Source organism: Phoca vitulina, unplaced genomic scaffold, assembly GCF_004348235.1.
Source record: "Phoca vitulina isolate PV1807 unplaced genomic scaffold, GSC_HSeal_1.0 scaffold35, whole genome shotgun sequence".
Classification (NCBI taxonomy): Eukaryota; Metazoa; Chordata; class Mammalia; order Carnivora; family Phocidae; genus Phoca; species Phoca vitulina.
Genome location: NW_022589738.1, coordinates 13,152,367 through 13,166,435, shown reverse-complemented (window position 1 = coordinate 13,166,435; position 14,069 = coordinate 13,152,367). Strand labels below are relative to the sequence as shown.

Here is a 14,069-nt window from a genome sequence, read left to right as displayed (position 1 = left end):
AACACGGAATCCTAGCGTGCAGCATTTCTTTCATGGGGTTCGTCCCCATTGCCCACGTCTGCTTTGTAAAAGGAATCTTCCCAGGCAGCCTCCTGCTTGAGGCAGGTCATGAAGGCTGAGTTTGCAGAGATCCCTCTGGCCTGTGGAATTCTTCGAGTAAATCTTGGAGAATCCTGAGTAGAGGCAGTAGAGGGGCCCACGGAGACTCGAGGTGGGGGTGGGGGAGGACTACATGGATGTTTGGCACAGATGATATGCTAAGCGTTGTGTTAGGTGCTGCAAGGGGTGACAGAGTGGAAGACGGGGTCAGGAGGGAACGAAGGGAAGATGTGACTGGGCCAGGTTATATGTAAGAGGGTCTTGCACGGTGAAAGGAGAAAAGAAAGTAGCTGATGCCCACCCCGAAGGAGGGAGAGACCGAAGGTCTGGACCCGCGCGACTCCTGCCTCCCTAAAGGATGTCCTCCAGGCTACCCGGGCTCTCCTGGGAGTCTCTCCTTTAGCTAAAGATTAGGAGGAGGTGGGGTCCTTGCCTTGAGGGAAGAGACAATTGAAGTTTCATTGTCACAGTGTCTGCGAAGATTTTTCATTTTGTGTGTGTGTGTGTGTGTGTGAGAGAGAGAGAGAGAGAGAGAGAGAAAGCGTGCTTCATTCCTAGGGAGCCTCCTGCCAGATGGGCAGTGCTGGCTTCCACCTGCATGATGATGGCAGGGGTAAGAGGTAAGACAGAGGGAGGAGGGCGCCCCAGAGATTGAGATTGGCAGAGACACTTGAGAAGTCCAGAATCCAAAGTCCAGAGAGAGCGAGTGACTGGCCCAAGGTCACACACCAAGGGAGCCAACTTTAGAAACCAGATCTCTTGTCCCCTCCATGGTTCTTTCCATTCCTGTGTACCACCCCCTCACTTTACAAAGAGCCTAGTGTTGCCACCAAAAGAGCTGAATTACCTCATTTTCGAAAGGCGTTATGAATTCAGTTCTATTTTGTGGACCGGGGCAAAGATGCTGTGAGCAGGCATGACATTATAATTCATGTCCCACTTCTTCTATTTATCTTTGCTGGGTTTTGTGTATCTTTGGAAGCAGCCTTAAATCATTATTGGAACAAAGTAGGGCGAAAAATAATAATATATAATTTACAAATGAGGAATAGGCTGTGTGATCCTATTAATTGCCTTCCCTGCAATCCTTATTCTTGGTATTTTTGGAATAATTAAAAGATTAGGCTAACATCAGTGGAGGTAGTGGGTTAGCACTGAACCCCAAACAGTCACGTCACCTACTCCAGAAGTGGCCCGATGCTACCTGCCGCCTGCGACGCTCTCTGAGTAACACCAAGGGCTGTGCTCCAGTCTCTGAGTATTTACTCTCTTCAGAGGAGAAACTCTGGCAACGGCTATAAAATAAACCCCAAAGCAGGGAAGAAGCCGAAGAGAGGAAATACTTGGTGGCGCATTAATCATAGTCGTCAGCCCTAGAGCAGAGGACAGAGGCTGGATCGAGCAAAGACAGAACCTAAATTATCTTGGAGATTGATCTTCCCTCCTCTGCGCTCCCTGTGCCAGCAAGCAGGTCAGAAAGGTCCCCGCACAGCTGCTGGTATTGAACCGGCCAGGGCTCCCACGGACTGACCGACATGCTTTGTCAAAGAGCAGGACGGGGATGACCATGCTCCGTCGTGGGGATCCCACCAGAGCTTCCGCTCGCCCTGAACGGGGCCTTGGCTTGGAAAGCTACAGAAGAGAAGAGGCACCTACCTCAAAGGGACCTGCGGGACAAATTCACTGCCGTCATGTCCTCAGGGGACATCGTTGGCATGCCAGGATGCAGTGAAGGCCATTTCTGCACGGATCTGCATAAAGCACCCAATTATGATGAGCCTGTGCAATTCGCACAGTAATGAAGCTGACCACAGGGGCCTGGAAAGTCTGAAAGACTGCGTGGATAGAAGTTTGGGCTCTAGGAGGGCGCCTGGGTGGCTCAGTTGGTTAAGCGACTGCCTTCAGCTCAGGTCATGATCCTGGAGTCCAGGGATCGAGTCCCACATCGGGCTCCCTGCTCAGCAGGAAGTCTGCTTCTCCCTCTGACGCTCCCCCCCTCATGCTCTCTCTGTCTCTATCTCATTCTCTCTCTCAAATAAATAAATAAAATCTTTAAAAAAAAAAAAAAAAAAAAGAAGTTTGGGCTCTAGGAATCAGGCGATGAGTGTCCAGGCAAGCAGGCTAGTTAATTATCCTCTAAAGTCTCGGTTTCTTCATCTGTGAAATGGGGATAATAATAGCACCTTTATTATAGGGTGGTTTTCTATATGAAATGAGATTACTAATGCATATAAAGTGTTTAGAACTGTGCCTGGCGGACACTAAGGTCTTAATAAATCCTAGCTATTGTTTTTCTAAGAGCTGGAAAAACCAGTGACCCTCTTCTCCCCCAAATCTCAAGAGCTGTCCAGCTTCAGAAGGGCTTTGTGGTGGGTTCTTTCTGGATCATCTTTTCCCCTGCTCTAGCTCTCCCCATGCTAAGAGCAGAGTAATGTTTATCAAAGCTCAAAGCAGGAGGGAAAACAAAAAAACAAAAAACAACAAAAAAACACATTGCCCAGAAGTATGAAAGGGCAAGGTGGTTTATAATCTGGACAAACGCTGAGCCATAATTTAGTATTGGTGGAGGGCAGAAGCTTTCCAAACAGAGCTAGAGAATCTGCTTGTTCTGGGGAGGAAGGCCTTCCCTTGAACTTGGTCCCACACTTTTTCAAAGCTTAGCTGGGAAGAAGGCAACTCTTCATTCAGATGATAAACTCTTAGGTTCCCATGGTGAGCACAACAGATCAACTGAGACCTGCTGATCCCAGAAAGAAACAAACTCCTTTTGTGATAGTTACTGCAGTTGGCGAGTTGCCAGGACGACCCCAGAAGGACACGATTAGAGAAGCTATGTAGGATCTGATCCCAGAAATAGTTTAAGGTTTGGGGGAATAGTGCCTGTGTGTGGGTAGCGAACAGTATACTTCGCTGGAAAGAGCCCAGATTTGGAGTCAGGTAGAATCCCTGAAGCCAAACTCGGCTAGATTAGCTATGTATTTTTGGAGGGCAATTGTAAGAGCTTCCGTTTCCTCAACTATAAAATGTGAATAGTAATACCTTACCCATTGGGTTATTTGGGGGGCTCATGGGAGGTACATAAACAAACATATTGGAAATGCACCTAAAAAAGTAACTGCAAAGAGCAAAGGCCCTCAATAAACAGTAGCTATTTTTAGCATGTAGGAGTTATTCATCGTTAAAAAAGACTTGCTTTGCTACCAAATGCATCGTCGTGGAACAGTTACTATTAAAAGTCAAATGGCATGGAATTGAGAAGAACTCCAGTTGCCTAAGGTCAAGTGTGGCCAGAGCCCGCTCTTAAGGTCTCTGAGGGTCTCAAGATAGACAGTCGCAATCTTTTGCCACCAAGTAAGGACCAAATGATTGGCAATGGGCAAGGTACTCTAAAGAGGTTCTGGTTTGGGCTCTGGGTTTCTGGCTTGCTCTTGGCTGTCTCTCACTTATCTCCTGAGGATGATATTCTGTGGCACTTAGCAAGGATACTAAGGATGTCCAAGGCCTTTGCCCCAGTGGGCCCACCCAGGAACCTTGGCTTCTCTGACAAAGACCTGTATCCGTGCATCCCTGTATCCCGTGCTCCCATGGGCCTTCCTTGGACCTCCCCAGATGATAATGACTCCTCTGGGTTCATCCTGCCCTTTCTCAAATTCTTTGGCCTCAATCCTCACCGGAACTACAGAGCCACTCCCTGCAAGCCCAGGCACCCCCCTTTTCCTTTAGCACACACCCACAATTATCTTGCTCTCTTAAACTTGGTTTCTTCTCTTGCTGTGATATAGAATATTGACTCAATACCGTCTTGCTATGGAGGCTGGGTCAGAAGGGGGGCTGAGAGTGGCAGCACAGAGACCGGCTGGAATAGTAATCTTTGGTTATTTTTTTCCTTTAAGATGTTTTTTGTAAGTAATCTTTACACCCAGCGTGGGGCTTGAACTCACAACCCCGAGATCAAGAGTCCAAGCTCTACGGACTGAGCCAGCCAGGCGCCCCATAATCCTTGGTTATTATCCAGGCAAGTGAAGATGGTGGCCTGGCCTAAGGTGGATGTGGGAGAATGGGAAGTAGGCTTATTGGACAGGACATTGGGAAGTAGAAACAGCCCTGCCACGGGAAGGTGAAGTGGGAGATAGGTCAAGAATGACTGCCTCTCCCCCCCACGCCCCGCCCCCCAGGATTCTGCTTTAAGTACTTGGGTGGCTGAGACATTTTCTGCAACAGGGGAGGGAACTGGGACAAAGGGCAGGTTCCAAGCAAAGAGCACATTCCCTTTTTAAGGGAGTTTGTCCAGCTTACCACTCTTTCCCCAGCACCCAGTCACAGGGCCTGGAATTTAGTAACTACCCCCACGTATCTGTAGATTAATTCGTGATTTTAAGAATTCAGTTCTAGGCATGCTAGGAGGCAAGTGAGGCAGGATGGCTGCCGACATGAGCTCTGGAGATAGAACTGCATGGGTTTGAATCCTACCTCCAGCATTTTCTGAGTGACCTTGGGAATGTTCTATGGCCCCTCTCAGTTTCCGCATCTGCAAAATGTGGATAAGGATTAATAGTCAATTTACATAAAGTGCTTCCAAGAGTGCTGTCCGCACTATGCAAATGTTAGCTATTGTCATTATTAAACCGGACAGAGATCGCCAAGTTGAGAAGTCAGGTCTGCAGCTTGATATAGTGGTGTGGAATGGGGGGGGGGGGGGGGGGGGGGGGGGAAACATCAGCTAATAGGTGGGATTTAAAGCCAGGTCCCTGGATGAGATTGGGGGAGGGGGAGGGGGAGAGGATCCAGGCCCAAAGCAACTAGTAAAGCAGAGAGAGGAACCTAGAAAGAGGCTCAGAGGGAGGATGAAAACTATGTGTGTATGCGTGTATGGCATCTGGGAGGCTAAGAGCAGTTCGATGGGGTGTAGTCAGGGGTGTTCAGTGCTTCCAAGGCCAAAGGAAGGACTGGGAAAATGCCCCCCCACTCCTGGCAACAAGGAAGTGATCACCGGCAACAGTGATCTTGAGTGCTCTCTGCAGAATGGCCAGGGAGGCTGGTGTAGGGTGAGGTGTAGGTTGACGAATGTGATAAATGATGTATCTACATACAGTGAAACTCCGGGAACCTTGGCACAGACAAGGCCCATCTCCCTGTGCTGGTAGAAAATGATCTGTAAGATGTAGTGATAAGTTTCATAGGTAAGATACAAAACAGTTTGTGCGATGTATACACATTTCTAAAAATAAAACGGAGGAGGACATGCATATGTACAAAGAAAGTGGTGGTGGTGGGGTGCTCCCAGCAGTGTTGAAGATGTTTCCTGCACATAGAGATATGTCTATATTCCCCCCTACTTTGTTTTTATACACTGTAACATACCCAAATTGTAACATACTATACACATCACTTCCTTCTGCCACCTTATGTTTTTCTCTTAACAATAGACCTTAGGGGTCATTCTGCATCAGTCCACAGAGTGGAGCTTAATTTTTAAAATAGCCACAGAATCTTTCATCCTATGCATGTACCCTCAATGTCATCACTGGACACTTAGGTTGTTTCTAATCTAACACTATTACTAACAAAGCTACAATTTCCCCCAAATCATAGAATGACTTCAAAACTAGCTGATCTTGAGTGCACCGGAGGTAAGGGAAATAGAAATGCCACCTGGCTGTAGACACCTCTTTCAAGAAGTACAGCTGTGCAAGGGAACAGATAAATAGGGAGCCAGGGAAGGAGATGTGGGGTCAAGGAAGGGCATTCTGGAGATGGGAGATGCTTCAAGGGAATGAATACAACAGGGTAATTCAATAAAGAGTGCACAGGGTTGGGGGAGGGGGCAGTCAGGAAGAGCCTCTGTTGTGATATTTTAGCAGGTGTAGAAGGATGACTTAAAATGGTATGAGTCCTCGTCCTGGGTGCTGTGGAAGCACCAGGACGGATGGATGGATAGACCGACGCAGGCCTTAAGGAAGGGAAACTACTCCAGCAGGGAAGCTACTATGTTTCACAAATCAGTTGCAATATTGTTAGCAAGTGGTTGATTCTGTTTGCCAGGTACAAAGATCTACAAACTTCCCACTGGGGTGCCTGCTGGTGGAGTTTGCTCACATTTCCGGTGGTTCCCTGGGTTCCCGATAAGACATTAGCTGGGGAGAGGAGAATGATACTTTGCGTGAAATTTGTACATTTTCCCATAGGGATTAAATGGCATGCGTGCCCTGGAAGGCTTAAAAAAAAAATCAGAAATAAATAAATAAAAATCCCAAGAATTTATATTCCTGATGGCTTTGCTGATGGTCTTGTAAATTGTATATTTAATCAAAGGCACTCGAATGTCTTTTTTTTAACTATTGAAGAGCCATTTAAATGTCAACATAAGTGATTCCCTCCCAAATAGTGCTGTTTATACATTACCTCCCCTAATAGACCATAATGATTCATAAGGAGGCATTTCGCGCCTCCAAATTGTAGGCCTATTGAAATATAAATTAAGATGATAAATAATTTGACCTTACCTGAGAGTACTAAGTATTTACATGTGTCAAATACGAAATTACCCTGAATATCAGGGTCCCTAAAAAGGGCTTCCTCTCCTGGCTGAATTCAATAAATGACAAGGGTTTAGAAATTTCCTTTAGTGTGTGTAGGAAGGAGAGGGGCATACACAAAAGAATGAGCCCGGGGACCCGACAGACTTCCCATTCGGCCGGAGGCGGGGGGGGCGGGGAGCGCGGATTCCCCCCCCCCCCCCCGTGCCCGGGAGTGAAAGGCGGGTGCCGGCCGCCCCCGCACGCTCCGCGCGCCCTGGCTCTCCCCCTCCTCCCGCAACGCCGCTGGAGTTTCTAAACATGGAGTTTGAGCAGGAACTTTGCCAGGCCGAGCTCGCGGCCCTCCCGGGTCCCCGCCGCGGGATTCGCTCTGTCGGCGGCGCCGCCTCCCCGCCCCCCACGCCCTCGGGGAGCCGCTGCCCCGGCCGTCTCCAGCCCCGCAGAACCGCTCCGCCGGCTTCAGAACCCGAGAAGGCGCGGAGCCTCCCGGGCTCAGCGCCCCCGGCCCGACCCTGCCCGAGCCCCGGAAGGTGGCAGCTGGGCGCCCTCGGCGGGGCCCGAGCCGAAGCCGCCCGCTGGGCCTGTTTGTTGGCCGCCGCCTGCGCTCGGGGCCTGGGGCTCGGCGAGCTCTCCGCTTCCCGGGCCGGGGCCGAGAAGTGGGGGTGGGTGGGTCGCCAAGGCGGCAGAGGGGTGCAGGCCGCGGCGGGCAAAGTCGGCCGCTCGCGCCGGGTTTTTGTTTTGTTTTGAAGCCGGGCGTGGGGGAGGGGCAGCACCTTGTCAATGAGAAATTTCCTGTTCGCAAGACTCCGCTTGCAGAGTTTCTGTCCTGCCCTTGAACTGACAAGTGGATCTCGGCAGCGCCAGCCCCCGAGAGTCCATCCAGCCGCGCCGGGCGCGCTCGGGGGTGGGGGCGGGGGCACCCGCGCCGTGGCGCCGAGGGCCCCGGGAGCCCCGCTGAGCGGGGCCGACGCCTGCCCTCCCGGTTCCCGGGCGCACCCGTGAGTGCCGAGCCGAGCGGTGACTAATCTGCGGCTCCGGGCCTCTTGGCGCGCAGCCCGGGCTCGCCTCCCGCCCCCCCGTCCCCCCCCCCCCCCCCACCCGCCGCCGTCCGCCCGGCCCCGCCGCGTCGAGCTCCGCCAGGAGGATCGCGCGGGCCAGCGCCACCGCCGCCGCCGCCGCCGCCGCCGCCACTGCGTTCCCGAGAGTGTGGGAAGCGGGTCGAGGCAGGCGGCTCCGAGCCGTCTCTCCAGTCGGCCTTCTTCGACCCAGGCGCGAGTGTGCGTGTGTTTCCTTCCCCGTAAGCACTTTGATCAGCGTTTCCTCAGCGCCGCCGAGGAGCCAGGGCGAACCGGAGCTTTTAACCCCCTGCGTGCCGCCCCACCGTGGCCTCCGTGGGGAGGGCGCCGCGGGGAGGCTGCGCGGCACGGGGGCGATCAGTTTGGTTTGGCAAGCCCGAGTGTGGAGGAGCCCAACCGGATTTGAGGAGCTCGCCCAAGCGCGGCAGGCTCTCTTGGGGAGAGCAGGCCGCGAGGCCCCGGGCGCCTCGTTAATGTTCAAGCCCGCCCCGGGGCCGCACAGTAACCCGACCTGCCGGGCGAGGCAAGGTGCGGGCGTGAGAGGCCGGGCAGGCGGAGGCTTCTGGAGGGGATCGAGAGGCCCCCTCCGGGAGGGGGGGGAAGACCCGCCTTCACGCACCCTGCCCGCCGGCGCGTGGACGGCTCCCACCCCGGGGTGGGGGGCCTTGCGCTCGCCCCGCGCACTCGGCTCTGTCCCCTGCTCCCTCCCTCCGCTGGCCAGGCCTCGCCGGGGAGTTAATGATTGATTTACTGGCTCCGCGCGGCCGGCGCCCTCCCAGCTATTTGTCCAAGCTGAGGAGTTGCTGGCGAGCGGCGCAAAGGCCGGGAGAGCGGGGGTCGCCGGGGATGGGAAGCCGCGCTGCCGCAGGGAAGGAGCGGCCACTTGATTAGCCCCTACTGAGCGGCTCTATCCGTGTCCGGGGCGAGCCCGCTGGAGGCCCGGGCCAGGCGAAGGGAGCATTGAGAAGCGCCCCACGTAAACGGGTTGGCAGCTGGTGATTAGGCCGCCCGGTTTTATGAGTCATAATGGGCCGCCCGCCTGGCCCTCAACCTGCTCGCTGTGGACTCGGCGCGCTGGGGTCCAGGCGGTGGGCCGTTCTGGGCCGCGTAGAGGGGGGATGATGCTCTGGGGGGCCTGGGCCGCCGAAGGCGTTGCGCAGGATTTCCTCTCATTTCTCGCAGAAGGCAACACAAACACCCTAAATCAAACCGCTCCGACAACCGAGGGCTCCACACAGACACATCAATAAGGATTTCGCCTCCCGCGTTCGAACGCACTGAAACACTTGTCCTATTTTTATGCAAATGACACCACACAAATAGATCTCGCAGGCCCGGGAGTGGGGCGAGAGGAGGAGGGGCGCCGCCGCCCCAGCCTGGGGGCTGCGAAGGGGGAGGGAGTCCCAAGCCCGCACCCTGGGGCCCGCGCCGGCTCGGGCGCAGCGGGGCTGGTACTGGCCAGGCGGCCCGCCCCGCGCGCGGTGGCTCCCTGCCAGCGCCGCCAAGTCGGCCGCGTCCCCAGGCTGCCTGCAGAGGCGGATTAGGGAAGGAGCGAAGCGAGCCTGTGACTAATCGCGGGGCCTCGGACCGGAGCACCAAGGCCATGTGCGACTGACAGGATCGACACTAGCAGAGGACACGGCGACGCCTCGCTTAATTGCAGGCTTAAAAAATTGCCGCCTGAGCAGCTCCGGTGCGGAGAGCCAAGGCGTGCGCGCTGGGCTGGGGAGCGCGCCAGGGGGGACCTGCGCTCTTGCCCAGGGGAGGGAGGTCTGGTGTTTCCTGGATCCAGGGACCTGGCCCTCCCGTCCGCGACTCTGCAGGGTCGCCCCACCCTTCATGCGGGCCATGTGGCTGAGTCGGCCAGTAGAGTACGATCCAGCTCCCAGGCCTAGGTTTCTGACCCTTCCCCCCGTGGAGCCCCCGTTCCCCCTCCCCCTTCTCGCCCTAGATCCTATAAAGGAGGCTGTACAGTTGGGGGTGAGAGATTCCAACAAACCCGTAATAGAAAAGCCACACACACAAACCACTTTCTTCTCTTCCCTCCCCTTCCTTCTCCACCGGCTGATACAAAGCCCCGAATGACCAAAGGGAGGGAGAGGCCACTCAGGGCTGCAAGGATCGAGGTTACCGAGTGCCCCAAAACTCGGGGTTCGCAGACACGCACCCTAGACTCTTCAGCCCTGGTCACAGTCCCTCTGGCCCAGACCTCCTTCCTGGAGCGCTGAGGCCTCTCGGGGGAGAAGGGGGAAGCGTCGGCAGGCCGGCTGGCCTGTGTGTGTGAGGGGAGGGGGGACGGGGGGGAAAGGCGGGGTGGCGGGGAACCCAGCGAGAGAAGTTTCCACCACGCTCTGGTCGGCTGCTGCCAAAATCCCCGGGCCCCTCCCCGCCCGCACCGCCTTCCGTTGCCACCACAAGTTTGGTTTAACGAGAGCTCGGGACAAAAGCAAACGTTTTCTATAGACCCGGAAAACAAAGGGGAAAGAGACGCGCGGGGCCGCCGAGAAGCGGCTGCTAGCGTAATGGTGCCGGGCCGACAGCAGAGCATTAGAACTGCAAAAGCCGCGCGGGCGGGAGGAAGTGCGAGGCGGGAGGCGGGAGCGCGGGGAGGGCGGGCGGGGGAGGGGCGCTGCGCCATGTTTCCGTGTCACCCGCCGAGTCGCCGGCGCTGGGCTCGGCCGCCGGCTCCCGCCTGCCTCCGTAACAGCAGAAAGCGTGCGATTAGCAGCCAGACAGGCGGGGACTTTGGGCCCGCGGGGCCGCCGCACACGCCGCCCGCGGCCCGGGCCTGCGCGCCCCCCCCCCGCCCGCCGGGTAATCATCCTCCTCGCTGCAGCGCTGTGTGCACTCTCATTAGAGCAGGGAGGCTTTTCTCTGCGCACTCGCTCGGCCCCCGCTGGCAAAACAACGCCTTCCCCGGCCGGGCCCTGGGCCAGGAGCGCCGGGGAGGGCGGAACGGGGGAGGGGGGGTGAGGCAGGGCAAGCAGCGCAGGTCATCTCGGCCGCCCGATCTCCTCGGGGCACGGAGAAGATGCGGAGGGTCCATCCGCCCTCCCCACGCTGAGTGGCAAAGTCCGAACCCCATACCAGCCCCTTCGGGGGAGGGGGAGGAGGTGCCGGTGCCGCCATGACCTACTCTAGTCCCCCGCCAGAGGCTAGAGTCGGGGCCGAGGGGAGATGAGTGTGTCTGCTTGGGAGAGCGGGGGCGGACACCGGGAAGGCTCCCAAAACAGGTTTTGCCCCATCTGTCTTGCGAACGACCTCTTAAGGACAGAAGTCGGATCCCAGGGGTGGCGGCCCTTCGATCCCCCAGGAGACCCGAGTCCCCAGGCTTCGAGCGTGATCGCACAGAAGGGGTGGGAGATGGGGGCGGCCGAGACGCGGCTGCGCCTGGCCCAGAGCTTCGGAGCCCCGTGCTCTCCTCCGCGATCTCCGCACACAACAGTAGGCAGCCTCTCCCGGCACCACGAGCCCAGCTGCAGGGCCCCGGGAGCAGGTGTTCCTGCCCGGCCGGAGTGGCGGCTCCGAGCCCCTCCCGTCCCAGCTGCGGGGCTGGGACTGGCGGGCGGGGCGGGGCGGGGTGGGGTGTGTGTGTGGGGGCTCTTATGGCGGTCACGAAGGAGGTCTCACTGGACCGCGAGAAGGGTCCTCCGGGCTTAATTGGGGATGCCCCGGGGCGAGGGCGGCCGCCTGGGGCCAGGAGGGATGGAGAGTGACGCGCGGCCAGCCCTCGTCTGGAACAACCCTGGGGGCCAGCAGAGGCCGTTCGGGGAGGCGCGAGGGCTTCCGGTCCCGGTGACTGCGGCGGCGGCGGCGGCGGCGGCGGGGCGGCTGGGAAGTTCCCGGGGCGGCCGCGAGGAGCACCCTCCCCTGGCTGTTGCCTCCGCGCAGCTTTCGGAGCAGCGCCGTAGGAGCCTCTCGGCGTCTGGCAGCGCCGCTCTCGGCTGGAGCGGGGACGGGGGCTGCGGGGTGGTCCCGGCCCAGCCCCCAGCGCGGAGGGGGGAGGCGGGGAGCCGGAGACCCCGCGGGAGCTGCGGCGCGCCTCCCTGCCCCCTCTCCTCGCCGCCGCCGCCGCCGCGGCCGCTGATATGGCGGGCACGTGAAGCGCAGCTCGGCGCCTCGGCGCCGGCCAGCCCCCGCGGCTCAGCTTACCCGCGGGCCCAGGAACGCGGAACCGAGCCCGGCCGGGTCCCGCAGAGCCCGCGCCCCCGCCCCGCTCCCCGCTCGCTACGGCCCCGCACCCCTCCCCGCCCGCGCCCGGCCTTGGGGCCGCGCCAGACGGCTCGCCCGAGGGGAACTCAGGCTGACTAATGGGACGCGTGTAGGCCTTACGTGAGGCCCGGCTGTCAGCGGATGCCCGCTCGCTCGGCGCCTACGCCGCGGCCAGGCTTTTCGGGGAAGGGCGAGAGGAGGGGTTTCCCCGCTCGGCGGTTTCGGCTCCCCGGGGGACAATCCGGCCGCGGCTGGCCCCGGGCTGTAGGTCGCGCAGCCTGGCCCGGAGGGGGCAGAATCGGTGTGCGTCCGGCGGCGCCGAGGCTCGAGCCCGGGATGGGGGGGGGCGAGGTGGTGGGAGCCTCGGAGCTCTAAGCCGGAGGTGGGCACTGTGGCTCAGCAACTCGGCCTGGGGCGCCCGCCTTGTTGTTTGCGATCTGGAGCCAGCGCCTGGGCCGGGGGGAGTTTACAGGCCGCCCTGCGGGCCTTGAGTTCAATACCGAAACCTCCCTAAACAAATACAAAGTCTTCCGGAAACCCCTTCGTGAAATATTTGTGCGGGGGTGGGATGGGGTGGGGAGGATTTTACAAAACTCCCCGAGAGTCCGGTTCGGCTGAGACTTCTCGGGTTCTAGGGTGCATGATACCTTTTCCTTCCTTGGCAGGGGCCTGCAAAACCCAGCAGAGTTTCTTATTATTTCGCATTAACAACCACTTCGTGTTGACATAGTTATATGACCCTCCCAAATATAACTAACTACCTGTTTAGTTTCAACACGCGAGCGCGATGGAGAAACACAAACACTGGTCAGTAACTAAGAGAAGAAAACCCGGCTGCGAGCCTGAGGTTGGATGCAGGATAAATCCTCATCACGCATCCCTGGTTTTATTCAGCCTAATTACACTAGTAATCCTACCTCCCCTCCCCACAAGAAAGCCTGAAACCCTGGAGTCGAGGTGCGACTTTTCCTGGGGAGCCCCGCGGATGGGAAGGGGGTTGCTGGTGTAGAGGAGGTGGGTTTTAAATGTCACTTCCAAATGAAAATGCTTTCCTTCGGCCTTTTTCCTTTTTTTGATGCAGTTTTCGAAAGGAGCATTTTTGCGAGATAAGAAGTGACCGATCAAAATCGCTGAGGGGAGGTTGTAAGCAGCCGCTTTGCCCCAGCTTAGCGTTATCTTATCTTTCACACTTGCATGGCGGAAAAAAAATTGGCTTATCTTTATCCCCACCCCCTTCTCGCCTTAATTGCTAAAAAACACTGGTGTGTTAAACGGGGAGGAAGGAGGTCTCTGGATTGTCAGTGGAAAAGCAAGATTCAAAATGTGGGCGGGGGAGGGGTGTGGGAGCAAGGGTGGCGGGATTTATTCTTCCAGGCCTTTCTAGTACAACTAGAGGGTCCAGTCCAGGATGGAAAGCTTCGATGGCCAGATTTAAAAAAAAAAAAGAAAAAAAATTCTGGGGATGGCCTTGGGTCGTGTGGCTTTCCCTAGGCCTTGTTTTCTCTGCGCTGCGATAACCAACCTCTCCTTCCCTTCTTGTCTCAAAAGCTGGTGGTGGGTCTCGGGATGAGGCCTCTCACTCTGCTTTCATTCCTCCTCCCCATACACATACCCCTTTTGGGGAGGGGGATGCAAGACTGGGACGCATGGCCTGCTGGAAATCATTAAAATATATGCGAGTGTCTGCAAACACACACTTTTAAATCATGGCGTTTCCCCTCCACGCTGGTATATTTAAACTCCAGAGCGAGCTGGATCTCCTCCCTCTCTCTCAGTCGTTTGTCTGTGTCACCGACAGGCCGCTAATGGCCGGGCTTCCAGGCGCTGTGCATTATGCATTAGCCTCCTCCCTCCGCCGCACACAGAAGGTTCTGTCAGGCCTCGCAACACAAACCACCCTGAGCCCCCCTCCCCCCCCCCGCACTCGCAGCCAGGGCCTGCGCGGCTGCTAACGCAACGGGGTCGCAGGGATGGGGAGGGGGCCCCTAGGGGCGAAGGCAGAGCAGAGTGGGCCTGAGGGACCCTGGGAGCAGGTAAAAAGTGCCGTGGATTAGGCCGTGTGGAATCCCCAGCCTGGTGCTGGCCCCAAGCTTTGATCCCGGCTGACCTTCCCGAGGCCACCACCCGGCGCCACTCACGCCTACGC

The 14,069-nt window shown here is 57.4% G+C and overlaps 1 protein-coding gene across 2 annotated transcripts in view; it reads left to right on the top strand.

Moving 5' to 3' along the window:
* The window catches only part of BCOR (BCL6 corepressor), a 115,327-nt gene that overhangs the window by 51,633 nt on the left and 49,625 nt on the right, over positions 1 to 14,069 (top strand). The window lies entirely within an intron of this gene.